This window comes from Capricornis sumatraensis, chromosome 11 (assembly GCF_032405125.1).
Source record: "Capricornis sumatraensis isolate serow.1 chromosome 11, serow.2, whole genome shotgun sequence".
NCBI lineage: Eukaryota > Metazoa > Chordata > Mammalia > Artiodactyla > Bovidae > Capricornis > Capricornis sumatraensis.
Window position 1 is genome coordinate 4,478,162 of NC_091079.1, and position 27,285 is coordinate 4,505,446.

Consider the following 27,285-nt stretch of genomic DNA (forward strand, 5'->3'; position numbering starts at 1 on the left):
GCCTGGAAGGGAGAACTTCCTGGATTTTCTCGAGTTGCGGTAGGTGTTCTCGAGTTACGACGGGGACCTCAGGGACCCGCCCTGGTGGCCTCAGGAGAGGCCAGTCCCCATGCGAGTTGCTAGGGGGCCTCTCGGGATTCCTCTCCCGTCGATACCGGGGCCAAAAACCTTGTGTGGAGTCAGGGCCGGAACCGAGGATTCCTCTCATGGGCTCACATGGATCTTTGGGTACTTCTGGAGTCTCTCCAGGGGAGTCAGGCCTCGTCTCGAGTGGGGGCATGCACGTGCGCTTTCCTTCCAGTCTGTAGCAGCAATGTCACGCTTCCCGTCGCGTGGATCAAAGGATCTGTGGTTTTCCCTCGAGGCTTTCCCTCGATGCTTTCCCACAGGGCTGTCCCACGTGCCACCGTGGTGTGAGTCGATCCTCGGCGTGAAAGATGAGCCAGTGCAGGGCAAAGAGGTTCCTCTGGAATGGACTGAGACATCTGGGGGACTCTTGGAATGGTGGTACGACCATGGAGTTCCTCTCGCCTTTCCTGTTGAGAGTGCCTCCTCTTGAGGTGCGACGGGAACGCCGGGAATTCTTTCCCGTTGAAAGCAGGGAAAGGATCCCTCATCTCGAGCTACGAGGGGGAAACGGGGCTCCTCTGGATGTGGGCGGGACCATCGTGCTTTCTCTCGAGTGGAGACGGGTATGGCGGTGAACTTCTTGAGTTGGAGCAAGGGTGTGAAAGACCCTTTCGAAGTTCCAGAGGTTAGGTGTCATTAGTCTCCAGACGCCTCATCGGAAATAGGCCTCATCTCGCCTGGAAGGGAGAACTTCCTGGATTTTCTCGAGTTGCGGCAGGTGTTCTCGAGTTACGACGGGGACCTCAGGGACCCGCCCTGGTGGCCTCAGGAGAGGCCAGTCCCCATGCGAGTTGCTAGGGGGCCTCTCGGGATTCCTCTCCCGTCGATACCGGGGCCAAAAACCTTCTGTGGAGTCAGGGCCGGAAACGAGGATTCCTCTCAAGGGCTGACATGGATCTTCGGGTACTTGTGGAGTCTCCCCAGGGGAGTCAGGCCTCGTCTCGAGTGGGGGCATGCACGTGCGCTTTCCTTCCAGGCTGTAGCAGCAATGTCACGCTTCCCGTCGCGTGGATCAAAGGATCTGTGGTTTTCCCTCGAGGCTTTCCCTCGAGGCTTTCCCACAGGGCTGTCCCACGTGCCACCATGGTGTGAGTCGATCCTCGGCGTGAAAGATGAGCCAGTGCAGGGCAAAGAGGTTCCTCTGGAATGGACTGAGACATCTGGGGGACTCTTGGAATGGTGGTACGACCATGGAGTTCCTCTCTCCTTTCCTGTTGAGAGTGCCTCCTCTTGAGATGCGACGGGAACGCCGGGAATTCTTTCCCGTTGAAAGCAGGGAAAGGATCCCTCATCTCGAGCTACGAGGGGGAAACGGGGCTCCTCTGGATGTGGGCGGGACCATCGTGCTTCCTCTCGAGTGGAGACGGGTATGGCGGTGAACTTCTTGAGTTGCAGCAAGGGTGTAAAAGACCCTTTCGAAGTTCCAGAGGTTAGGTGTCATTAGTCTCCAGACGCCTCATCGGAAATAGGCCTCATCTCGCCTGGAAGGGAGAACTTCCTGGATTTTCTCGAGTTGCGGCAGGTGTTCTCGAGTTACGACGGGGACCTCAGGGACCCGCCCTGGTGGCCTCAGGAGAGGCCAGTCCCCATGCGAGTTGCTAGGGGGCCTCTCGGGATTCATCTCCCGTCGATACCGGGGCCAAAAACCTTGTGTGCAGTCAGGGCCGGAACCGAGGATTCCTCTCAGGGGCTGACATTGATCTTTGGGTACTTCTGGAGTCTCCCCAGGGGAGTCAGGCCTCGTCTCGAGTGGGGGCATGCAGGTGCGCTTTCCTTCCAGGCTGTAGCAGCAATGTCACGCTTCCCGTCGCGAGGATCAAAGGATCTGTGGTTTTCCCTCAAAGCTTTCCCTCGAGGCTTTTCCTCAGGGCTGTCCCACGTGCCACTGTGGTGTGAGTCGATCCTCGGGTGAAAGTTGAACCAGTGCAGGGCAAAGAGGATCCTCTGGAATGGACTGAGACATCTGGGGGCTCTTGGAATGGTGGTACGACCATGGAGTTCCTCTCGCCTTTCCTGTTGAGAGTGCCTCCTCTTGAGATGCGACGGGAACGCCGGGAATTCTTTCCCGTTGAATGCAGGGAAAGGATCCCTCATCTCGAGCTCCGAGGGGGAAAAGGGGCTCCTCTGGATGTGGGCGGGACCATCCTGCTTCCTCTCGAGTGGAGACGGGTATGGCGGTGAACTTCTTGAGTTGCAGCAAGGGTGTGAAAGACCCTTTCGAAGTTCCGAGGTTAGGTGTCATTAGTCTCCAGACACGTCATCGGAAATAGGCCTCATCTCGCCTGGAATGGAGAACTTCCTGGATTTTCTCGAGTTGCGGCAGGTGTTCTCGAGTTACGACGGGGACCTCAGGGACCCGCCCTGGTGGCCTCAGGAGCGGCCAGTCCACATGCGAGTTGCTAGGGGGCCTCTCAGAATTCCTCTCCCGTCGATACCGGGGCCAAAAACCTTGTGTGGAGTCAGGGCCGGAACCGAGGATTCCTCTCAGGGGCTGACATGGATCTTTGGGTACTTCTGGAGTCTCCCCAGGGGAGTCAGGCCTCGTCTCGAGTGGGGGCATGCACGTGCGCTTTCCTTCCAGGCTGTAGCAGCAATGTTACGATTCCCGTCGCATGGATCAAAGGATCTGCGGTTTTCCCTCGAGGCTTTCCCTCGAGGCTTTCCCACAGGGCTGTCCCACGTGCCACCGTGGTGTGAGTCGATCCTCGGCGTGAAAGATGAGCCAGTGCAGGGCAAAGAGGTTCCTCTGGAATGGACTGAGACATCTGGGGGACTCTTGGAATGGTGGTACGACCATGGAGTTCCTCTCGCCTTTCCTGTTGAAAGTGCCTCCTCTTGAGATGCGACGGGAACGCCGGGAATTCTTTCCCGTTGAAAGCAGGGAAAGGATCCCTCATTTCGAGCTACGAGGGGGAAACGGGGCTCCTCTGGATGTGGGCGGGACCATCGTGCTTCCTCTCGAGTGGAGACGGGTATGGCGGTGAACTTCTTGAGTTGCAGCAAGGGTGTGAAAGACCCTTTCAACGTTCCAGAGGTTAGGTGGCATTAGTCTCCAGACGCCTCATTGGAAATAGGCCTCATCTCGCCTGGAAGGGAGAACTTCCTGGATTTTCTCGTGTTGCGGCAGGTGTTCTCGAGTTACGACGGGGACCTCAGTGACCCGCCCTGGTGGCCTCAGGAACGGCCAGTCCCCATGCGAGTTGCTAGGGGGCCTCTCAGGATTCCTCTCCCGTCGATACAGGGGCCAAAATCCTTGTGTGGAGTCAGGGCCGGAACCGAGCATTCCTCTCAGGGGCTGACATGGATCTTTGGGTACTTCTGGAGACTCCCCAGGGGAGTCAGTCCTCGTCTCGAGTGGGGGCATGCACGTGCGCTTTCCTTCCAGGCTGTAGCAGCAATGTCACGCTTCCCGTGGCCTGGATCAAAGGATCTGTGGATTTCCCTCGAGGCTTTCCCTCGAGGCTTTCCCACAGGGCTGTCCCACGTGCCACCGTGGTGTGAGTCAATCCTGGGCGTAAAAGATGAGCCAGTGCAGGGCAAAGAGGTTCCTCTGGAATGGACTGAGACATCTGGGGGACTCTTGGAATGGTGGTACGACCATGGAGTTCCACTCGACTTTCCTGTTGAGAGTGCCTTCTCTTGAGATGCGACGGGAACGCCGGGAATTCTTTCCCGTTGAAAGCAGGGAAAGGATCCCTCATCTCGAGCTACGAGGGGGAAACGGGGCTCCTCTGGATGTGGGCTGGACCATCGTGCTTCCTCTCGAGTGGAGACGGGTATGGCGGTGAACTTCTTGAGTTGCAGAAGGGTGTGAAAGACCCTTTCGTCGTTCCGGAGGTTAGGTGGCATTAGTGTCCAGACGCCTCATCGGAAATAGGCTTCATCTCGACTGGAAGGGAGAACTTCCTGGATTTTCTCGAGTTGCGGCAGGTGTTCTCGAGTTACGACGGGGACCTCAGGGACCCGCCCTGGTGGCCTCAGGAAAGGCCAGTCCCCATGCGACTTGCTAGGGGGCCTCTCGGGATTCCTCTCCCGTCGATACCGGGGCCAAAAACCTTGTGTGGAGTCAGGGCCGGAACCGAGGATTCCTCTCAGGGGCTGACATGGATCTTTGGGTACTTCTGGAGTCTCCCCAGGGGAGTCAGGCCTCGTCTCGAGTGGGGGCATGCACGTGCGCTTTCCTTCCAGGCTGTAGCAGCAATGTCACGGTTCCCGTGGCCTGGATCAAAGCATCTGTGGTTTTCCCTCGAGGCTTTCCCTCGAGGCTTTCCCACAGGGCTGTCCCACGTGCCACCGTGGTGTGAGTCGATCCTCGGCGTGAAAGATGAGCCAGTGCAGGGCAAAGAGGTTCCTCTGGAATGGACTGATACATCTGGGGGACTCTTGGAATGGTGGTACGACCATGAAGTTCCTCTCGCCTTTCCTGTTGAGAGTGCCTTCTCTTGAGATGCGACGGGAATGCCAGGAATACTTTCCCGTTGAAAGCAGGGAAAGGATCCCTCATCTCGAGCTCCGAGGGGGAAACGGGGCTCCTCTGGATGTGGGCGGGACCATCGTGCTTCCTCTCGAGTGGAGACGGGTATGGCGGTGAACTTCTTGAGTTGCAGAAGGGTGTGAAAGACCCTTTCGACGTTCCAGAGGTTAGGTGGCATTAGTGTCCAGACGCCTCATCGGAAATAGGCCTCATCTCGCCTGGAAGGGAGAAATTCCTGGATTTTCTCGTGTTGCGGCAGGTGTTCTCGAGTTACGACGGGGACCTCAGGGACCCGCCCTGGTGGCCTCAGGAACGGCCAGTCCCCATGCGAGTTGCTAGGGGGCCTCTCGGGATTCCTCTCCCGTCGATCCCGGGGCCAAAAACCTTGTGTGGAGTCAGGGCCGGAAACGAGGATTCCTCTCAGGGGCTGACATGGATCTTTGGGTACTTCTGGAGTCTCCCCAGGGGAGTCAGGCCTCGTCTCGAGTGGGGGCATGCACGTGCGCTTTCCTTCCAGGCTGTAGCAGCAATGTCACGCTTCCCGTGGCGTGGATCAAAGGATCTGTGATTTTCCCTCGAGGCTTTCCCACAGGGCTGTCTCACGTGCCACCGTGGTATGAGTCGATCTTCGGCGTGAAAGATGAGACAGTGCAGGGCAAAGAGGTTCCTCTGGAATGGACTGAGGCATCTGGGGGACTCTTGGAATGGTAGTACGACCATGGAGTTCCTCTCGCCTTTCCTGTTGAGATTGCCTCCTCTTGAGATGCGACGGGAACGCCGGGAATTCTTTCCCGTTGAAAGCAGGGAAAGGATCCCTCATCTCGAGCTACGAGGGGGAAACGGGGTTCCTCTGGATGTGGGCGGGACCATCGTGCTTCCTCTCGAGTGGAGACGGGTATGGCGGTGAACTTCTTGAGTTGCAGCAAGGGTGTGAAAGACCCTTTCGAAGTTCCAGAGGTTAGGTGTCATTAGTCTCCAGACGCCTCATCGGAAATAGGCCTCATCTCGCCTGGAAGGGAGAACTTCCTGGATTTTCTCGAGTTGCGGCAGGTGTTCTCGAGTTACAACGGGGACCTCAGGGACCCGCCCTGGTGGCCTCAGGAGAGGCCTGTCCCCATGCGAGTTGCTAGGGGGCCTCTCGGGATTCCTCTCCTCTCGATACCGGGGCCAAAAACCTTGTGTGGAGTCAGGGCCGGAACTGAGGATTCCTCTCAGGGGCTGACATGAATCTTTGGGTACTTCTGGAGTCTCCCCAGGGGATTCAGGCCTCGTCTCGAGTGGGGGCATGCACGTGCTCTTTCCTTCCAGGCTGTAGCAGCAATGTCACGCTTCCCGTCGCGTGGAACAAAGGATCTGCGGTTTTCCCTCGAGGCTTTCCCTCGAGGCTTTCCCACAGGGCTGTCCCACGTGCCTCCGTGGTGTGAGTCGATCCTCGGCGTGAAAGATGAGCCAGTGCAGGGCAAAGAGGTTCCTCTGGAATGGAATGAGACATCTGGGGGACTCTTGGAATGGTGGTACGACCATGGAGTTCCTCTCGCCTTTCCTGTTGAGAGTGACTCCTCTTGAGATGCGACGGGAACGCCGGGAATTCTTTCCCGTTGAAAGCAGGGAAAGGATCCCTCATCTCGAGCTCCGAGGGGGAAACGGGGCTCCTCTGGATGTGGGCGGGACCATCGTGCTTCCTCTCGAGTGGAGACGGGTATGGCGGTGAACTTGAGTTGCAGCAAGGGTGTGAAAGACCCTTTCGAAGTTCCAGAGGTTAGGTGTCATTAGTCTCCAGACGCCTCATCGGAAATAGGCCTCATCTCGCCTGGAAGGGAGAACTTCCTGGATTTTCTCGAGTTGCGGTAGGTGTTCTCGAGTTACGACGGGGACCTCAGGGACCCGCCCTGGTGGCCTCAGGAGAGGCCAGTCCCCATGCGAGTTGCTAGGGGGCCTCTCGGGATTCCTCTCCCGTCGATACCGGGGCCAAAAAGCTTGTGTGGAGTCAGGGCCGGAACCGAGGATTCCTCTCATGGGCTCACATGGATCTTTGGGTACTTCTGGAGTCTCTCCAGGGGAGTCAGGCCTCGTCTCGAGTGGGAGCATGCACGTGCGCTTTCCTTCCAGTCTGTAGCAGCAATGTCACGCTTCCCGTCGCGTGGATCAAAGGATCTGTGGTTTTCCCTCGAGGCTTTCCCTCGAGGCTTTCCCACAGGGCTGTCCCACGTGCCACCGTGGTGTGAGTCGATCCTCGGCGTGAAAGATGAGCCAGTGCAGGGCAAAGAGGTTCCTCTGGAATGGACTGAGACATCTGGAGGACTCTTGGAATGGTGGTACGACCATGGAGTTCCTCTCGCCTTTCAGTTGAGAGTGCCTCCTCTTGAGATGCGACGGGAACGCCGGGAATTCTTTCCCGTTGAAAGCAGGGAAAGGATCCCTCATCTCGAGCTACGAGGGGGAAACGGGTCTCCTCTGGATGTGGGCGGGACCATCGTGCTTCCTCTCGAGTGGAGACGGGTATGTCGGTGAACTTCTTGAGTTGTAGCAAGGGTGTGAAAGACCCTTTCGAAGTTCCAGAGGTTAGGTGTCATTAGTCTCCAGACGCCTCATCGGAAATAGGCCTCATCTCGCCTGGAAGGGAGAACTTCCTGGATTTTCTCGAGTTACGACGGGGACATCAGTGACCCGCCCTGGTGGCCTCAGGATAGGCCAGTCCCCATGCGAGTTGCTAGGGGGCCTCTCGGGATTCCTCTCCCGTCGATACCGGGGCCAAAAACCTTGTGTGGAGTCAGGGCTGGAACCGAGGATTCCTCTCATGGGCTCACATGGAACTTTGGGTACTTCTGGAGTCTCCCCAGGGGAGTCAGGCCTCGTTTCGAGTGGGGGCATGCACGTGCGCTTTCCTTCCAGGCTGTAGCAGCAATGTCACGCTTCCCGTCGCGTGGATCAAAGGATCTGTGGTTTTCCCTCGAGGCTTTCCCACAGGGCTGTCCCACGTGCCACCGTGGTGTGAGTCGATCCCCGGCATGAAAGATGAGCCAGTGCAGGGCAAAGAGGTTCCTCTGGAATGGACTGAGACATCTGGGGCACTCTTGGAATGGTGGTACGACCATGGAGTTCCTCTCGCCTTTCCTGTTGAGACTGCCTCCTCTTGAGATGCGACGGGAACCCCGGGAATTCTTTCCCATTGAAAGCAGGGAAAGGATCCCTCATCTCGAGCTACGAGGGGGAAACGGGGCTCCTATGGATGTGGGCGGGACCATCGTGCTTCCTCTCGAGTGGAGACGGGTATGGCGGTGAACTTCTTCAGTTGCAGCAAGGGTGTGAAAGACCCTTTCGAAGTTCCATAGGTTAGGTGTCATTAGTCTCCAGACGCCTCATCGGAAATAGGCCTCATCTCGCCTGGAAGGGAGAACTTCCTGGATTTTCTCGCGTTGCGGCAGGTGTTCTCAAGTTACGACGGGGATATCAGGGACCCGCTCTGGTGGCCTCAGGAGAGGCCAGTCCCCATGCGAGTTGCTAGGGGGCCTCTCGGGATTCCTCTCCCGTCGATACCGGGGCCAAAAACCTTGTGTGGAGTCAGGGCCGGAACCGAGGATTCCTCTCAGGGGCTGACATCATCTTTGGGTACTTCTGGAGTCTCCCGAGGGGAGTCAGGCCTCGTCTCGAGTGGGGGCATGCACGTGCGCTTTCCTTCCAGGCTGTAGCAGCAATGTCACGCTTCCCGTCGCGTGGATCAAAGGATCTGTGGTTTTCGCTCGAGGCTTTAGCACAGGGCTGTCCCACGTGCCACCGTGGTGTGAGTCGATCCTCGGCGTGAAAGATGAGCCAGTGCAGGGCAAAGAGGTTCCTCCGGAATGGACTGAGACATCTGGGGGACTCTTGGAATGGTGGTACGACCATGGAGTTCCTCTCCCCTTTCCTGTTGAGAGTGCCTCCTCTTGAGATGCGACGGGAACGCCGGGAATTCTTTCCCGTTGAAAGCAGGGAAAGGATCCCTCATCTCAAGCTACGAGGGGGAAACGGGGCTCCTCTGGATGTGGGCGGGACCATCGTGCTTCCTCTCGAGTGGAGACGGGTATGGCGGTGAACTTCTTGAGTTGCAGCAAGGGTGTGAAAGACCCTTTCGAAGTTCCAGAGGTTAGGTGTCATTAGTCTCCAGACGCCTCATCGGAAATAGGCCTCATCTCGCCTGGAAGGGAGAACTTCCTGGATTTTCTCGAGTTGCGGCAGGTGTTCTCGAGTTACGACGGGGACCTCAGGGACCCGCCCTGGTGGCCTCAGGAGAGGCCAGTCCCCATGCGAGTTGCTAGGAGCCCTCTCGGGATTCCTCTCCCGTCGATACCGGGGCCAAAAACCTTCTGTGGAGTCAGGGCCGGAACCGAGGATTCCTCTCAAGGGCTGACATGGATCTTCGGGTACTTGTGGAGTCTCCCCAGGGGAGTCAGGCCTCGTCTCGAGTGGGGGCATGCACGTGCGCTTTCCTTCCAGGCTGTAGCAGCAATGTCACGCTTCCCGTCGTGTGGATCAAAGGATCTGTGGTTTTCCCTCGAGGCTTTCCCTCGAGGCTTTCCCACAGGGCTGTCCCACGTGCCACCGTGGTGTGAGTCGATCCTCGGCGTGAAAGATGAGCCAGTGCAGGGCAAAGAGGTTCCTCTGGAATGGACTGAGACATCTGGGGGACTCTTGGAATGGTGGTACGACCATGGAGTTCCTCTCTCCTTTCCTGTTGAGAGTGCCTCCTCTTGAGATGCGACGGGAACGCCGGGAATTCTTTCCCGTTGAAAGCAGGGAAAGGATCCCTCATCTCGAGCTACGAGGGGGAAACGGGGCTCCTCTGGATGTGGGCGGGACCATCGTGCTTCCTCTCGAGTGGAGACGGGTATGGCGGTGAACTTCTTGAGTTGCAGCAAGGGTGTAAAAGACCCTTTCGAAGTTCCAGAGGTTAGGTGTCATTAGTCTCCAGACGCCTCATCGGAAATAGGCCTCATCTCGCCTGGAAGGGAGAACTTCCTGGATTTTCTCGAGTTGCGGCAGGTGTTCTCGAGTTACGACGGGGACCTCAGGGACCCGCCCTGGTGGCCTCAGGAGAGGCCAGTCCCCATGCGAGTTGCTGGGGGGCCTCTCGGGATTCCTCTCCCGTCGATACCGGGGCCAAAAACCTTGTGTGGAGTCAGGGCCGGAACCGAGGATTCCTCTCAGGGGCTGACATTGATCTTTGGGTACTTCTGGAGTCTCCGCAGGGGAGTCAGGCCTCGTCTCGAGTGGGGGCATGCAGGTGCGCTTTCCTTCCAGGCTGTAGCAGCAATGTCACGCTTCCCGTCGCGAGGATCAAAGGATCTGTGGTTTTCCCTCAAAGCTTTTCCTCGAGGCTTTCCCACAGGGCTGTCCCACGTGCCACCGTGGTGTGAGTCGATCCTCGGCGTGAAAGATGAGCCAGTGCAGGGCAAAGAGGTTCCTCTGGAATGGACTGAGACATCTGGGGGACTCTTGGAATGGTGGTACGACCATGGAGTTCCTCTCGCCTTTCCTGTTGAGAGTGCCTCCTCTTGAGATGCGAAGGGAACGCCGGGAATTCTTACCCGTTGAAAGCAGGGAAAGGATCCCTCATTTCGAGCTACGAGGGGGAAACGGGGCTCCTCTGGATGTGGGCGGGACCATCGTGCTTCCTCTCGAGTGGAGACGGGTATGGCGGTGAACTTCTTGAGTTGCAGCAAGGGTGTGAAAAACCCTTTCGACGTTCCAGAGGTTAGGTGGCATTAGTCTCCAGACGCCTCATTGGAAATAGGCCTCATCTCGCCTGGAAGGGAGAACTTCCTGGATTTTCTCGTGTTGCGGCAGGTGTTCTCGAGTTACGACGGGGACCTCAGTGACCCGCCCTGGTGGCCTCAGGAACGGCCAGTCCCCATGCGAGTTGCTAGGGGGCCTCTCAGGATTCCTCTCCCGTCGATACAGGGGCCAAAAACCTTCTGTGGAGTCAGGGCCGGAACCGAGCATTCCTCTCAGGGGCTGACATGGATCTTTGGGTACTTCTGGAGACTCCCCAGGGGAGTCAGGCCTCGTCTCGAGTGGGGGCATGCACGTGCGCTTTCCTTCCAGGCTGTAGCAGCAATGTCACGCTTCCCGTGGCCTGGATCAAAGGATCTGTGGATTTCCCTCGAGGCTTTCCCTCGAGGCTTTCCCACAGGGCTGTCCCACGTGCCACCGTGGTGTGAGTCAATCCTGGGCGTAAAAGATGAGCCAGTGCAGGGCAAAGAGGTTCCTCTGGAATGGACTGAGACATCTGGGGGACTCTTGGAATGGTGGTACGACCATGGAGTTCCTCTCGACTTTCCTGTTGAGAGTGCCTTCTCTTGAGATGCGACGGGAACGCCGGGAATTCTTTCCCGTTGAAAGCAGGGAAAGGATCCCTCATCTCGAGCTACGAGGGGGAAACGGGGCTCCTCTGGATGTGGGCTGGACCATCGTGCTTCCTCTCGAGTGGAGACGGGTATGGCGGTGAACTTCTTGAGTTGCAGCAGGGAGTGAAAGACCCTTTCGACGTTCCAGAGGTTAGGTGTCATTAGTCTCCAGACGCCTCATCGGAAATAGGCCTCATCTCGCCTGGAAGGGAGAACTTCCTGGATTTTCTCGTGTTGCGGCAGGTGTTCTCGAGTTACGACGGGGACCTCAGGGACTCGCCCTGGTGGCCTCAGGAACGGCCAGTCCCCATGCGAGTTGCTTGGGGGCCTCTCGGGATTCCTCTCCCGTCGATACCGGGGCCAAAAACCTTGTGTGGAGTCAGGGCCGGAACCGAGGATTCCTCTCAGGGGCTGACATGGATATTTGGGTACTTCTGGAGTCTCCCCAGGGGAGTCAGGCCTCGTCTCGAGTGGGGGCATGCACGTGCGCTTTCCTTCCAGGCTGTACCAGCAATGTCACGCTTCCCGTCGCGTGGATCAAAGGATCTGTGGTTTTCCCTCGAGGCTTTCCCTCGAGGCTTTCCCACAGGGCTGTCCCACGTGCCACCGTGGTGTGAGTCGATCCTCGGCGTGAAAGATGAGCCAGTGCAGGGCAAAGGGGTTCCTCTGGAATGGACTGAGACATCTGGGGGACTCTTGGAATGGTGGTACGACCATGGAGTTCCTCTCGCCATTCCTGTTGAGAGTGCCTTCTCTTGAGATGCGACGGGAACGCCGGGAATTCTTTCCTGTTGAAAGCAGGGAAAGGATCCCTCATCTCGAGCTACGAGGGGGAAACGGGGCTCCTCTGGATGTGGGCGGGACCATCGTGCTTCCTCTCGAGTGGAGACGGGTATGGCGGTGAACTTCTTGAGTTGCAGAAGGGTGTGAAAGACCCTTTCGTCGTTCCAGAGGTTAGGTGGCATTAGTGTCCAGACGCCTCATCGGAAATAGGCTTCATCTCGCCTGGAAGGGAGAACTTCCTGGATTTTCTCGATTTGCGGCAGGTGTTCTCGAGTTACGACGGGGACCTCAGGGACCCGCCCTGGTGGCCTCAGGAACGGCCAGTCCCCATGCGAGTTGCTAGGGGGCCTCTCGGGATTCCTCTCCCATCGATACGGGGGCCAAAAACCTTGTGTGGAGTCAGGGCCGGAACCGAGGATTCCTCTCAGGGGCTGACATGGATATTTGGGTACTTCTGGAGTCTCCCCAGGGGAGTCAGGCCTCGTCTCGAGTGGGGGCATGCACGTGCGCTTTCCTTCCAGGCTGTACCAGCAATGTCACGCTTCCCGTCGCGTGGATCAAAGGATCTGTGGTTTTCCCTCGAGGCTTTCCCTCGAGGCTTTCCCACAGGGCTGTCCCACGTGCCACCGTGGTGTGAGTCGATCCTCGGCGTGAAAGATGAGCCAGTGCAGGGCAAAGAGGTTCCTCTGGAATGGACTGAGACATCTGGGGGACTCTTGGAATGGTGGTACGACCATGGAGTTCCTCTCGCCATTCCTGTTGAGAGTGCCTTCTCTTGAGATGCGACGGGAACGCCGGGAATTCTTTCCTGTTGAAAGCAGGGAAAGGATCCCTCATCTCGAGCTCCGAGGGGGAAACGGGGCTCCTCTGGATGTGGGCGGGACCATCGTGCTTCCTCTCGAGTGGAGACGGGTATGGCGGTGAACTTCTTGAGTTGCAGAAGGGTGTGAAAGACCCTTTCGTCGTTCCGGAGGTTAGGTGGCATTAGTGTCCAGACGCCTCATCGGAAATAGGCTTCATCTCGACTGGAAGGGAGAACTTCCTGGATTTTCTCGAGTTGCGGCAGGTGTTCTCGAGTTACGACGGGGACCTCAGGGACCCGCCCTGGTGGCCTCAGGAAAGGCCAGTCCCCATGCGAGTTGCTAGGGGGCCTCTCGGGATTCCTCTCCCGTCGATACCGGGGCCAAAAACCTTGTGTGGAGTCAGGGCCGGAACCGAGGATTCCTCTCAGGGGCTGACATGGATCTTTGGGTACTTCTGGAGTCTCCCCAGGGGAGTCAGGCCTCGTCTCGAGTGGGGGCATGCACGTGCGCTTTCCTTCCAGGCTGTAGCAGCAATGTCACGGTTCCCGTGGCCTGGATCAAAGCATCTGTGGTTTTCCCTCGAGGCTTTCCCTCGAGGCTTTCCCACAGGGCTGTCCCACGTGCCACCGTGGTGTGAGTCGATCCTCGGCGTGAAAGATGAGCCAGTGCAGGGCAAAGAGGTTCCTCTGGAATGGACTGAGACATCTGGGGGACTCTTGGAATGGTGGTACGACCATGAAGTTCCTCTCGCCTTTCCTGTTGAGAGTGCCTTCTCTTGAGATGCGACGGGAATGCCGGGAATACTTTCCCGTTGAAAGCAGGGAAAGGATCCCTCATCTCGAGCTCCGAGGGGGAAACGGGGCTCCTCTGGATGTGGGCGGGACCATCGTGCTTCCTCTCGAGTGGAGACGGGTATGGCGGTGAACTTCTTGAGTTGCAGAAGGGTGTGAAAGACCCTTTCGACGTTCCAGAGGTTAGGTGGCATTAGTGTCCAGACGCCTCATCGGAAATAGGCCTCATCTCGCCTGGAAGGGAGAACTTCCTGGATTTTCTCGAGTTGCGGCAGGTGTTCTCGAGTTACGACGGGGACCTCAGGGACCCGCCCTGATGGCCTCAGGAACGGCCAGTCCCCATGCGATTTGCTACTGGGCCTCTCGGGATTCCTCTCCCGTCGATACCGGGGCCAAAAACCTTGTGTGGAGTCAGGGCCGGAACCGAGGATTCCTCTCAGGGGCTGACATGGATCTTTGGGTACTTCTGGAGTCTCCCCAGGGGAGTCAGGCCTCGTCTCGAGTGGGGGCATGCACGTGCGCTTTCCTTCCAGGCTGTAGCAGCAATGTCACGCTTCCCGTGGCGTGGATCAAAGGATCTGTGATTTTCCCTCGAGGCTTTCCCACAGGGCTGTCTCACGTGCCACCGTGGTATGAGTCGATCTTCGGCGTGAAAGATGAGACAGTGCAGGGCAAAGAGGTTCCTCTGGAATGGACTGAGGCATCCGGGGGACTCTTGGAATGGTAGTACGACCATGGAGTTCCTCTCGCCTTTCCTGTTGAGATTGCCTCCTCTTGAGATGCGACGGGAACGCCGGGAATTCTTTCCCGTTGAAAGCAGGGAAAGGATCCCTCATCTCGAGCTCCGAGGGGGAAACGGGGCTCCTCTGGATGTGGGCGGGACCATCGTGCTTCCTCTCGAGTGGAGACGGGTATGGCGGTGAACTTGAGTTGCAGCAAGGGTGTGAAAGACCCTTTCGAAGTTCCAGAGGTTAGGTGTCATTAGTCTCCAGACGCCTCATCGGAAATAGGCCTCATCTCGCCTGGAAGGGAGAACTTCCTGGATTTTCTCGAGTTGCGGTAGGTGTTCTCGAGTTACGACGGGGACCTCAGGGACCCGCCCTGGTGGCCTCAGGAGAGGCCAGTCCCCATGCGAGTTGCTAGGGGGCCTCTCGGGATTCCTCTCCCGTCGATACCGGGGCCAAAAACCTTGTGTGGAGTCAGGGCCGGAACCGAGGATTCCTCTCATGGGCTCACATGGATCTTTGGGTACTTCTGGAGTCTCTCCAGGGGAGTCAGGCCTCGTCTCGAGTGGGAGCATGCACGTGCGCTTTCCTTCCAGTCTGTAGCAGCAATGTCACGCTTCCCGTCGCGTGGATCAAAGGATCTGTGGTTTTCCCTCGAGGCTTTCCCTCGAGGCTTTCCCACAGGGCTGTCCCACGTGCCACCGTGGTGTGAGTCGATCCTCGGCGTGAAAGATGAGCCAGTGCAGGGCAAAGAGGTTCCTCTGGAATGGACTGAGACATCTGGAGGACTCTTGGAATGGTGGTACGACCATGGAGTTCCTCTCGCCTTTCAGTTGAGAGTGCCTCCTCTTGAGATGCGACGGGAACGCCGGGAATTCTTTCCCGTTGAAAGCAGGGAAAGGATCCCTCATCTCGAGCTACGAGGGGGAAACGGGTCTCCTCTGGATGTGGGCGGGACCATCGTGCTTCCTCTCGAGTGGAGACGGGTATGTCGGTGAACTTCTTGAGTTGTAGCAAGGGTGTGAAAGACCCTTTCGAAGTTCCAGAGGTTAGGTGTCATTAGTCTCCAGACGCCTCATCGGAAATAGGCCTCATCTCGCCTGGAAGGGAGAACTTCCTGGATTTTCTCGAGTTACGACGGGGACATCAGTGACCCGCCCTGGTGGCCTCAGGATAGGCCAGTCCCCATGCGAGTTGCTAGGGGGCCTCTCGGGATTCCTCTCCCGTCGATACCGGGGCCAAAAACCTTGTGTGGAGTCAGGGCTGGAACCGAGGATTCCTCTCATGGGCTCACATGGAACTTTGGGTACTTCTGGAGTCTCCCCAGGGGAGTCAGGCCTCGTTTCGAGTGGGGGCATGCACGTGCGCTTTCCTTCCAGGCTGTAGCAGCAATGTCACGCTTCCCGTCGCGTGGATCAAAGGATCTGTGGTTTTCCCTCGAGGCTTTCCCACAGGGCTGTCCCACGTGCCACCGTGGTGTGAGTCGATCCCCGGCATGAAAGATGAGCCAGTGCAGGGCAAAGAGGTTCCTCTGGAATGGACTGAGACATCTGGGGCACTCTTGGAATGGTGGTACGACCATGGAGTTCCTCTCGCCTTTCCTGTTGAGACTGCCTCCTCTTGAGATGCGACGGGAACCCCGGGAATTCTTTCCCATTGAAAGCAGGGAAAGGATCCCTCATCTCGAGCTACGAGGGGGAAACGGGGCTCCTATGGATGTGGGCGGGACCATCGTGCTTCCTCTCGAGTGGAGACGGGTATGGCGGTGAACTTCTTCAGTTGCAGCAAGGGTGTGAAAGACCCTTTCGAAGTTCCATAGGTTAGGTGTCATTAGTCTCCAGACGCCTCATCGGAAATAGGCCTCATCTCGCCTGGAAGGGAGAACTTCCTGGATTTTCTCGCGTTGCGGCAGGTGTTCTCAAGTTACGACGGGGATATCAGGGACCCGCTCTGGTGGCCTCAGGAGAGGCCAGTCCCCATGCGAGTTGCTAGGGGGCCTCTCGGGATTCCTCTCCCGTCGATACCGGGGCCAAAAACCTTGTGTGGAGTCAGGGCCGGAACCGAGGATTCCTCTCAGGGGCTGACATCATCTTTGGGTACTTCTGGAGTCTCCCGAGGGGAGTCAGGCCTCGTCTCGAGTGGGGGCATGCACGTGCGCTTTCCTTCCAGGCTGTAGCAGCAATGTCACGCTTCCCGTCGCGTGGATCAAAGGATCTGTGGTTTTCGCTCGAGGCTTTAGCACAGGGCTGTCCCACGTGCCACCGTGGTGTGAGTCGATCCTCGGCGTGAAAGATGAGCCAGTGCAGGGCAAAGAGGTTCCTCCGGAATGGACTGAGACATCTGGGGGACTCTTGGAATGGTGGTACGACCATGGAGTTCCTCTCCCCTTTCCTGTTGAGAGTGCCTCCTCTTGAGATGCGACGGGAACGCCGGGAATTCTTTCCCGTTGAAAGCAGGGAAAGGATCCCTCATCTCAAGCTACGAGGGGGAAACGGGGCTCCTCTGGATGTGGGCGGGACCATCGTGCTTCCTCTCGAGTGGAGACGGGTATGGCGGTGAACTTCTTGAGTTGCAGCAAGGGTGTGAAAGACCCTTTCGAAGTTCCAGAGGTTAGGTGTCATTAGTCTCCAGACGCCTCATCGGAAATAGGCCTCATCTCGCCTGGAAGGGAGAACTTCCTGGATTTTCTCGAGTTGCGGCAGGTGTTCTCGAGTTACGACGGGGACCTCAGGGACCCGCCCTGGTGGCCTCAGGAGAGGCCAGTCCCCATGCGAGTTGCTAGGAGCCCTCTCGGGATTCCTCTCCCGTCGATACCGGGGCCAAAAACCTTCTGTGGAGTCAGGGCCGGAACCGAGGATTCCTCTCAAGGGCTGACATGGATCTTCGGGTACTTGTGGAGTCTCCCCAGGGGAGTCAGGCCTCGTCTCGAGTGGGGGCATGCACGTGCGCTTTCCTTCCAGGCTGTAGCAGCAATGTCACGCTTCCCGTCGTGTGGATCAAAGGATCTGTGGTTTTCCCTCGAGGCTTTCCCTCGAGGCTTTCCCACAGGGCTGTCCCACGTGCCACCGTGGTGTGAGTCGATCCTCGGCGTGAAAGATGAGCCAGTGCAGGGCAAAGAGGTTCCTCTGGAATGGACTGAGACATCTGGGGGACTCTTGGAATGGTGGTACGACCATGGAGTTCCTCTCTCCTTTCCTGTTGAGAGTGCCTCCTCTTGAGATGCGACGGGAACGCCGGGAATTCTTTCCCGTTGAAAGCAGGGAAAGGATCCCTCATCTCGAGCTACGAGGGGGAAACGGGGCTCCTCTGGATGTGGGCGGGACCATCGTGCTTCCTCTCGAGTGGAGACGGGTATGGCGGTGAACTTCTTGAGTTGCAGCAAGGGTGTAAAAGACCCTTTCGAAGTTCCAGAGGTTAGGTGTCATTAGTCTCCAGACGCCTCATCGGAAATAGGCCTCATCTCGCCTGGAAGGGAGAACTTCCTGGATTTTCTCGAGTTGCGGCAGGTGTTCTCGAGTTACGACGGGGACCTCAGGGACCCGCCCTGGTGGCCTCAGGAGAGGCCAGTCCCCATGCGAGTTGCTAGGGGGCCTCTCGGGATTCCTCTCCCGTCGATACCGGGGCCAAAAACCTTGTGTGGAGTCAGGGCCGGAACCGAGGATTCCTCTCAGGGGCTGACATTGATCTTTGGGTACTTCTGGAGTCTCCGCAGGGGAGTCAGGCCTCGTCTCGAGTGGGGGCATGCAGGTGCGCTTTCCTTCCAGGCTGTAGCAGCAATGTCACGCTTCCCGTCGCGAGGATCAAAGGATCTGTGGTTTTCCCTCAAAGCTTTTCCTCGAGGCTTTCCCACAGGGCTGTCCCACGTGCCACCGTGGTGTGAGTCGATCCTCGGCGTGAAAGATGAGCCAGTGCAGGGCAAAGAGGTTCCTCTGGAATGGACTGAGACATCTGGGGGACTCTTGGAATGGTGGTACGACCATGGAGTTCCTCTCGCCTTTCCTGTTGAGAGTGCCTCCTCTTGAGATGCGAAGGGAACGCCGGGAATTCTTACCCGTTGAAAGCAGGGAAAGGATCCCTCATTTCGAGCTACGAGGGGGAAACGGGGCTCCTCTGGATGTGGGCGGGACCATCGTGCTTCCTCTCGAGTGGAGACGGGTATGGCGGTGAACTTCTTGAGTTGCAGCAAGGGTGTGAAAAACCCTTTCGACGTTCCAGAGGTTAGGTGGCATTAGTCTCCAGACGCCTCATTGGAAATAGGCCTCATCTCGCCTGGAAGGGAGAACTTCCTGGATTTTCTCGTGTTGCGGCAGGTGTTCTCGAGTTACGACGGGGACCTCAGTGACCCGCCCTGGTGGCCTCAGGAACGGCCAGTCCCCATGCGAGTTGCTAGGGGGCCTCTCAGGATTCCTCTCCCGTCGATACAGGGGCCAAAAACCTTCTGTGGAGTCAGGGCCGGAACCGAGCATTCCTCTCAGGGGCTGACATGGATCTTTGGGTACTTCTGGAGACTCCCCAGGGGAGTCAGGCCTCGTCTCGAGTGGGGGCATGCACGTGCGCTTTCCTTCCAGGCTGTAGCAGCAATGTCACGCTTCCCGTGGCCTGGATCAAAGGATCTGTGGATTTCCCTCGAGGCTTTCCCTCGAGGCTTTCCCACAGGGCTGTCCCACGTGCCACCGTGGTGTGAGTCAATCCTGGGCGTAAAAGATGAGCCAGTGCAGGGCAAAGAGGTTCCTCTGGAATGGACTGAGACATCTGGGGGACTCTTGGAATGGTGGTACGACCATGGAGTTCCTCTCGACTTTCCTGTTGAGAGTGCCTTCTCTTGAGATGCGACGGGAACGCCGGGAATTCTTTCCCGTTGAAAGCAGGGAAAGGATCCCTCATCTCGAGCTACGAGGGGGAAACGGGGCTCCTCTGGATGTGGGCTGGACCATCGTGCTTCCTCTCGAGTGGAGACGGGTATGGCGGTGAACTTCTTGAGTTGCAGCAGGGAGTGAAAGACCCTTTCGACGTTCCAGAGGTTAGGTGTCATTAGTCTCCAGACGCCTCATCGGAAATAGGCCTCATCTCGCCTGGAAGGGAGAACTTCCTGGATTTTCTCGTGTTGCGGCAGGTGTTCTCGAGTTACGACGGGGACCTCAGGGACTCGCCCTGGTGGCCTCAGGAACGGCCAGTCCCCATGCGAGTTGCTTGGGGGCCTCTCGGGATTCCTCTCCCGTCGATACCGGGGCCAAAAACCTTGTGTGGAGTCAGGGCCGGAACCGAGGATTCCTCTCAGGGGCTGACATGGATATTTGGGTACTTCTGGAGTCTCCCCAGGGGAGTCAGGCCTCGTCTCGAGTGGGGGCATGCACGTGCGCTTTCCTTCCAGGCTGTACCAGCAATGTCACGCTTCCCGTCGCGTGGATCAAAGGATCTGTGGTTTTCCCTCGAGGCTTTCCCTCGAGGCTTTCCCACAGGGCTGTCCCACGTGCCACCGTGGTGTGAGTCGATCCTCGGCGTGAAAGATGAGCCAGTGCAGGGCAAAGGGGTTCCTCTGGAATGGACTGAGACATCTGGGGGACTCTTGGAATGGTGGTACGACCATGGAGTTCCTCTCGCCATTCCTGTTGAGAGTGCCTTCTCTTGAGATGCGACGGGAACGCCGGGAATTCTTTCCTGTTGAAAGCAGGGAAAGGATCCCTCATCTCGAGCTACGAGGGGGAAACGGGGCTCCTCTGGATGTGGGCGGGACCATCGTGCTTCCTCTCGAGTGGAGACGGGTATGGCGGTGAACTTCTTGAGTTGCAGAAGGGTGTGAAAGACCCTTTCGTCGTTCCAGAGGTTAGGTGGCATTAGTGTCCAGACGCCTCATCGGAAATAGGCTTCATCTCGCCTGGAAGGGAGAACTTCCTGGATTTTCTCGATTTGCGGCAGGTGTTCTCGAGTTACGACGGGGACCTCAGGGACCCGCCCTGGTGGCCTCAGGAACGGCCAGTCCCCATGCGAGTTGCTAGGGGGCCTCTCGGGATTCCTCTCCCATCGATACCGGGGCCAAAAACCTTGTGTGGAGTCAGGGCCGGAACCGAGGATTCCTCTCAGGGGCTGACATGGATATTTGGGTACTTCTGGAGTCTCCCCAGGGGAGTCAGGCCTCGTCTCGAGTGGGGGCATGCACGTGCGCTTTCCTTCCAGGCTGTACCAGCAATGTCACGCTTCCCGTCGCGTGGATCAAAGGATCTGTGGTTTTCCCTCGAGGCTTTCCCTCGAGGCTTTCCCACAGGGCTGTCCCACGTGCCACCGTGGTGTGAGTCGATCCTCGGCGTGAAAGATGAGCCAGTGCAGGGCAAAGAGGTTCCTCTGGAATGGACTGAGACATCTGGGGGACTCTTGGAATGGTGGTACGACCATGGAGTTCCTCTCGCCATTCCTGTTGAGAGTGCCTTCTCTTGAGATGCGACGGGAACGCCGGGAATTCTTTCCTGTTGAAAGCAGGGAAAGGATCCCTCATCTCGAGCTCCGAGGGGGAAACGGGGCTCCTCTGGATGTGGGCGGGACCATCGTGCTTCCTCTCGAGTGGAGACGGGTATGGCGGTGAACTTCTTGAGTTGCAGAAGGGTGTGAAAGACCCTTTCGTCGTTCCGGAGGTTAGGTGGCATTAGTGTCCAGACGCCTCATCGGAAATAGGCTTCATCTCGACTGGAAGGGAGAACTTCCTGGATTTTCTCGAGTTGCGGCAGGTGTTCTCGAGTTACGACGGGGACCTCAGGGACCCGCCCTGGTGGCCTCAGGAAAGGCCAGTCCCCATGCGAGTTGCTAGGGGGCCTCTCGGGATTCCTCTCCCGTCGATACCGGGGCCAAAAACCTTGTGTGGAGTCAGGGCCGGAACCGAGGATTCCTCTCAGGGGCTGACATGGATCTTTGGGTACTTCTGGAGTCTCCCCAGGGGAGTCAGGCCTCGTCTCGAGTGGGGGCATGCACGTGCGCTTTCCTTCCAGGCTGTAGCAGCAATGTCACGGTTCCCGTGGCCTGGATCAAAGCATCTGTGGTTTTCCCTCGAGGCTATCCCTCGAGGCTTTCCCACAGGGCTGTCCCACGTGCCACCGTGGTGTGAGTCGATCCTCGGCGTGAAAGATGAGCCAGTGCAGGGCAAAGAGGTTCCTCTGGAATGGACTGAGACATCTGGGGGACTCTTGGAATGGTGGTACGACCATGAAGTTCCTCTCGCCTTTCCTGTTGAGAGTGCCTTCTCTTGAGATGCGACGGGAATGCCGGGAATACTTTCCCGTTGAAAGCAGGGAAAGGATCCCTCATCTCGAGCTCCGAGGGGGAAACGGGGCTCCTCTGGATGTGGGCGGGACCATCGTGCTTCCTCTCGAGTGGAGACGGGTATGGCGGTGAACTTCTTGAGTTGCAGAAGGGTGTGAAAGACCCTTTCGACGTTCCAGAGGTTAGGTGGCATTAGTGTCCAGACGCCTCATCGGAAATAGGCCTCATCTCGCCTGGAAGGGAGAACTTCCTGGATTTTCTCGAGTTGCGGCAGGTGTTCTCGAGTTACGACGGGGACCTCAGGGACCCGCCCTGATGGCCTCAGGAACGGCCAGTCCCCATGCGATTTGCTACTGGGCCTCTCGGGATTCCTCTCCCGTCGATACCGGGGCCAAAAACCTTGTGTGGAGTCAGGGCCGGAACCGAGGATTCCTCTCAGGGGCTGACATGGATCTTTGGGTACTTCTGGAGTCTCCCCAGGGGAGTCAGGCCTCGTCTCGAGTGGGGGCATGCACGTGCGCTTTCCTTCCAGGCTGTAGCAGCAATGTCACGCTTCCCGTGGCGTGGATCAAAGGATCTGTGATTTTCCCTCGAGGCTTTCCCACAGGGCTGTCTCACGTGCCACCGTGGTATGAGTCGATCTTCGGCGTGAAAGATGAGACAGTGCAGGGCAAAGAGGTTCCTCTGGAATGGACTGAGGCATCCGGGGGACTCTTGGAATGGTAGTACGACCATGGAGTTCCTCTCGCCTTTCCTGTTGAGATTGCCTCCTCTTGAGATGCGACGGGAACGCCGGGAATTCTTTCCCGTTGAAAGCAGGGAAAGGATCCCTCATCTCGAGCTACGAGGGGGAAACGGGGTTCCTCTGGATGTGGGCGGGGCCATCGTGCTTCCTCTCGACTGGAGACGGGTATGGCGGTGAACTTCTTGAGTTGCAGCAAGGGTGTGAAAGACCCTTTCGAAGTTCCAGAGGTTAGGTGTCATTAGTCTCCAGACGCCTCATCGGAATTAGGCCTCATCTCGCCTGGAAGGGAGAACTTCCTGGATTTTCTCGAGTTGCGGCAGGTGTTCTCGAGTTACGACGGGGACCACAGGGACCCGCCCTGGTGGCCTCAGGAGAGGCCAGTCCCCATGCGAGTTGCTAGGGGGCCTCTCGGGATTCCTCTCCCGTCGATACCGGGGCCAAAAACCTTGTGTGGAGTCAGGGCCGGAACCAGGGATTCCTCTCAGGGGCTGACATGGATCTTTGGGTACTTGTGGAGTCTCCCCAGGGGAGTCAGGCCACGTCTCGAGTGGGGGCATGCACGTGCGCTTTCCTTCCAGGCTGTAGCAGCAATGTCACGCTTCCCGTCGCTTGGATCAAAGATCTGTGCTTTTCCCTCGAGGCTTTCCCTCGAGGCTTTCCCACAGGGCTGTCCCACGTGCCACCGTGGTGTGAGTCGATCCTCGGCGTGAAAGATGAGCCAGTGCAGGGCAAAGACCTTCCTCTGGAATGGACTGAGACATCTGGGGGACTCTTGGAATGGTGGTACGACCAAGGAGTTCCTCTCGCCTTTCCTGTTGAGAGGGCCTCCTCTTGAGATGCGACGGGAACGCCGGGAATTCTTTCCCGTTGAAAGCAGGGAAAGGATCCCTCATCTCGAGCTACGAGGGTGAAACGGGGCTCCGCTGGATGTGGGCGGGACCATCGTGCTTCCTCTCGAGTGGAGACGGGTATGGCGGTGAACTTCTTGAGTTGCAGCAAGGGTGTGAAAGACCCTTTCGAAGTTCCAGAGGTTAGGTGTCATTAGTCTCCAGACGCCTCATCGGAAATAGGCCTCATCTCGCCTGGAAGGGAGAACTTCCTGGATTTTCTCGAGTTGCGGCAGGTGTTCTCGAGTTACGACGGGGACCACAGGGACCCGCCCTGGTGGCCTCAGGAGAGGCCAGTCCCCATGCGAGTTGCTAGGGGGCCTCTCGGGATTCCTCTCCCGTCGATACCGGGGCCAAAAACCTTGTGTGGAGTCAGGGCCGGAACCGAGGATTCCTCTCAGGGGCTGACATGGATCTTTGGGTACTTGTGGAGTCTCCCCAGGGGAGTCAGGCCACGTCTCGAGTGGCGGCATGCACGTGCGCTTTCCTTCCAGGCTGTAGCAGCATAGTCACGCTTCCCGTCGCTTGGATCAAAGATCTGTGCTTTTCCCTCGAGGCTTTCCCTCGAGGCTTTCCCACAGGGCTGTCCCACGTGCCACCGTGGTGTGAGTCGATCCTCGGCGTGAAAGATGAGCCAGTGCAGGGCAAAGAGCTTCCTTTGGAATGGACTGAGACATCTGGGGGACTCTTGGAATGGTGGTACGACCAAGGAGTTCCTCTCGCCTTTCCTGTTGAGAGTGCCTCCTCTTGAGATGCGACGGGAACGCCGGGAATTCTTTCCCGTTGAAAGCAGGGAAAGGATCCCTCATCTCGAGCTACGAGGGGGAAACGGGGCTCCGCTGGATGTGGGCGGGACCATCGTGCTTCCTCTCGAGTGGAGACGGGTTTGGCGGTGAACTTCTTGAGTTGCAGCAAGGGTGTGAAAGACCCTTTCGAAGTTCCAGAGGTTAGGTGTCATTAGACTCCAGACGCATCATCGGAAATAGGCCTAATCTCGCCTGGAAGGGAGAAATTCCTGGATTTTCTCCAGTTGCGGAAGCTGTTCTCGAGTTACGACGGGGACCTCAGGGTCCCGCCCTGGTGGCCTCAGGAGAGGCCAGTCCCCATGCGAGTTGCTAGGGGGCCTCTCGGGATTCCTCTCCTCTCGATACCGGGGCCAAAAACCTTGTGTGGAGTCAGGGCCGAAACTGAGGATTCCTCTCAGGGGCTGACATGAATCTTTGGGTACTTCTGGAGTCTCCCCAGGGGATTCAGGCCTCGTCTCGAGTGGGGGCATGCACGTGCTCTTTCCTTCCAGGCTGTAGCAGCAATGTCACGCTTCCCGTCGCGTGGAACAAAGGATCTGCGGTTTTCCCTCGAGGCTTTCCCTCGAGGCTTACCCACAGGGCTGTCCCACGTGCCACCGTGGTGTGAGTCGATCCTCGGCGTGAAAGATGAGCCAGTGCAGGGCAAAGAGGTTCCTCTGGAATGGACTGAGACATCTGGGGGACTCTTGGAATGGTGGTACGACCATGGAGTTCCTCTCGCCTTTCCTGTTGAGAGTGCCTCCTCTTGAGATGCGACGGGAACGCCGGGAATTCTTTCCCGTTGAAAGCAGGGAAAGGATCCCTCATCTCGAGCTCCGAGGGGGAAACGGGGCTCCTCTGGATGTGGGCGGGACCATCGTGCTTCCTCTCGAGTGGAGACGGGTATGGCGGTGAACTTCTTGAGTTGCAGCAAGGGTGTGAAAGACCCTTTCGAAGTTCCAGAGGTTAGGTGTCATTAGTCTCCAGACGCCTCATCGGAAATAGGCCTCATCTCGCCTGGAAGGGAGAACTTCCTGGATTTTCTCGAGTTGCGGCAGGTGTTTTCGAGTTACGACGGGGACCTCAGGGACCCGCCCTGGTGGCCTCAGGAGAGGCCAGTCCCCATGCGAGGTGCTGGGGGCCTCTCGGGATTCCTCTCCCGTCGATACCGGGGCCAAAATCCTTGTGTGCAGTCAGGGCCGGAACCGAGGTTTCCTCTCAGGGGCTGACATGGATCTTTGGGTACTTCTGGAGTCTCCCCAGGAGAGTCAGGCCTAGTCTCGAGTGGGGGCATGCACGTGCGCTTTCCTTCCAGGCTGTAGCAGCAATGTCACGCTTCCCGTGGCGTGGATCAAAGGATCTGTGGTTTTCCCTCGAGACTTTCCCTCGAGGCTTTCCCACAGGGATGTCCAACGTGCCACCGTGCTGTGAGTCGATCCTCGGCGTGAAAGATGAGCCAGTGCAGGGCAAAGAGGTTCCTCAGGAATGGACTGAGACATCTGGGGGCTCTTGGAATGGTGGTACGACCATGGAGTTCCTCTCGCCTTTCCTGTTGAGAGTGCCTCCTCTTGAGATGCGACGGGAACGCCGGGAATTCTTTCCCGTTGAAAGCAGGGAAAGAATCCCTCATCTCGAGCTCCGAGGGGGAAACGGGGCTCCTCTGGATGTGGGCGGGACCATCGTGCTTCCTCTCGAGTGGAGACGGGTAAGTCGGTGAACTTCTTGAGTTGCAGCAAGGGTGTGAAAGACCCTTTCGAAGTTCCAGAGGTTAGGTGTCATTAGTCTCCAGACGCCTCATCGGAAATAGGCCTCATCTCGCCTGGAAGGGAGAACTTCGTGGATTTTCTCGAGTTGCGGCAGGTGTTCTCGAGTTACGACGGGGACCTCAGGGACCCGCCCTGGTGTCCGCAGGAGAGGCCAGTCCCCATGCGAGGTGCTAGGGGGCCTCTCGGGATTCCTCTCCCGTCGATACCGGGGCCAAAAACCTTGTGTGGAATCAGGGCCGGAACCCAGGATTCCTCTCAGGGGCTGACATGGATCTTTGGGTACTTATGGAGTCTCCCCAGGGGAGTCAGCCCTCGTCTCGAGTGGAGGCATGCACGTGCGCTTTCCTTCCAGGCTGTAGCAGCAATGTCACGCCTGCCGTGGCGTGGATCAATGGATCTGTGGTTTTCCCTCGAAGCTTTCCCTCGAGGCTTTCCCACAGGGCTGTCCCACGTGCCACCGTGGTGTGAGTCGATCCTCGGCGTGAAAGATGAGCCAGTGCAGGGCAAAGAGGTTCCTCTGGAATGGACTGAGACATCTGGGGGACTCTTGGAATGGTGGTACGACCATGGAGTTCCTCTCGCCTTTCCTGTTAAGATTGCCTCCTCTTGAGATGCGACGGGAACGCCGGGAATTCTTTCCCGTTGAAAGCAGGGAAAGGATCCCTCATCTCGAGCTCCGAGGGGGATACGGGGCTCCTCTGGATGTGGGCGGGACCATCGTGCTTCCTCTCGAGTGGAGACGGGTATGGCGGTGAACTTCTTGAGTTGCAGCAAGGGTGTGAAAGACCCTTTCGAAGTTCCAGAGGTTAGGTGTCATTAGTCTCCAGACGCCTCATCGGAAATAGGCCATATCTCGCCTGGAAGGGAGAACTTCCTGGATTTTCTCGAGTTGCGGCAGGTGTTCTCGAGTTACGACGGGGACCTCAGCGACCCGCCCTGGTGGCCTCAGGAGAGGCCAGTCCCCATGCGAGGTGCTAGGGGGCCTCTCGGGATTCCTCTCCTCTCGATACCGGGGCCAAAAACCTTGTGTGGAGTCAGGGCCGGAACCGAGGATTCCTCTCAGGAGCTGACATGGATCTTTGGGTACTTCTGGAGTCTCCCCAGGGGAGTCAGGCCTCGTCTCGAGTGGGGGCATGCACGTGCGCTTTCCTTCCAGGCTGTAGCAGCAATGTCACGCTTCCCGTCGCGTGGATCAAAGGATCTGTGATTTTTCCCTCGAGGCTTTCCCTCGAGGCTTTCCCACAGGGCTGTCCCACGTGCCACCGTGGTGTGAGTCGATCCTCGGCGTGAAAGATGATCCAGTGCAGGGCAAAGAGGTTCCTCTTGCATGGACTGAAACATCTGGGGGACTCTTGGAATGGTGGTACGACCAGGGAGTTCCTCTCGCCTTTCTTGTTGAGAGTGCCTCCTCTTGAGATGCGACGGGAACACCGGGAATTCTTTCCCGTTGAATGCAGGGAAAGGATCCCTCATCTCAAGCTCCAGGGGGGAAACGGGGCTCCTCTGGATGTGGGCGGGACCATCGTGCTTCCTCTCGAGTGGAGACGGGTATGGCGGTGAACTTCTTGAGTTGCAGCAAGGGTGTGAAAGACCCTTTCGAAGTTCCAGAGGTTAGGTGTCATTAGTCTCCAGACGCCTCATCGGAAATAGGCCTCATCTCGCCTGGAAGGGAGAACTTCCTGGATTTTCTCGAGTTGCGGCAGGTGTTCTCGAGTTACGACGGGGACCTCAGGGACCCGCCCTGGTGGCCTCAGGAGAGGCCAGTC